Raw genomic sequence first — 1,008 nt, 5'->3', positions numbered from 1 at the left:
AGGGAGAGAGAGAGACAAACAGAGAGACAGAGAGAGAGATACACACACGATTTGGGGGGCGGGGGGGGGTTACAAAAAAGCAATCTAGGAACACGAGCAGTCGGTGACTTTCGCGAAGGTCAACCTCTGCCAGGAGATCATGTCACTCATTCGAAGGGTCTCTGTGAGACTGGCATTCTGGTTTCTTTAAAATGACGAAAATATTTTAGAGAAAAATGTGAAAAAACCTCAAGCAGACGCTTTTGAGTAAGACGTACTCGATCAGAATGGCCGGAAAAGGATGAGCACAAAATGCATCATCATCAAGTGTCAGACACGCGACAGACATCGGCGATCATGGTTTTCCATTCTTTTGCTACGATGCTCTAAAAAAAAAAGCTACATTATCCTGATCTAAGACCACCTTTCTAAGACAATCCCTTGAACAAAGGACCACTACTCCTTGCGTTTGTTTTAATAATACTAATAATAGTAATAAAAACACTGTACAAGACGCCCACCCGTCTAAGGTGACCACTTATCTCCCCGACAATGGGTGACCATCTTGGACAACACACGTTGCTTAAGATCTCCACTTTTGTTGGTGTTTTGTAGGGAACAGTCAGTGCACAGGGGCGACTGCAGTGCAATATATAGGCTCTATGTCGCCCGTCCTAAAGACGTGACTTTGATTTTTGAAATTAAATATATCAAATGACTTGCGCATTATGATCACCGATGTCTGATTCAAATCTGGCACTCGATTAATTTTAGGTTTAGTAAGCGTTTTACGGCATTTGCAACACAATTATGTCATACAAGTGCTAAAAAAAGGGTGTTACAAGAGAGAAAAAATCACAAAAAAGGAGAAGAAATAAGTATGATAGATGTTCGATAGGAAAGAAGGAGCAAACCACTCCAGACAGAGCACCCACCAGCCACCCAATCTGGAACTCCATGAGAATGATGATGAAATGTGTTTTATCCAGATCCTCGTTCTCTCTCTCTCTCTCTCTCTCTCTCTCTCTC

Source organism: Aplysia californica, unplaced genomic scaffold (genome assembly GCF_000002075.1).
Source record: "Aplysia californica isolate F4 #8 unplaced genomic scaffold, AplCal3.0 scaffold00450, whole genome shotgun sequence".
In the NCBI taxonomy this organism is placed as follows: Eukaryota; Metazoa; Mollusca; class Gastropoda; order Aplysiida; family Aplysiidae; genus Aplysia; species Aplysia californica.
The sequence above is the reverse complement of the archived record's forward strand: the minus strand, read 5'-3'. Positions refer to the sequence as shown.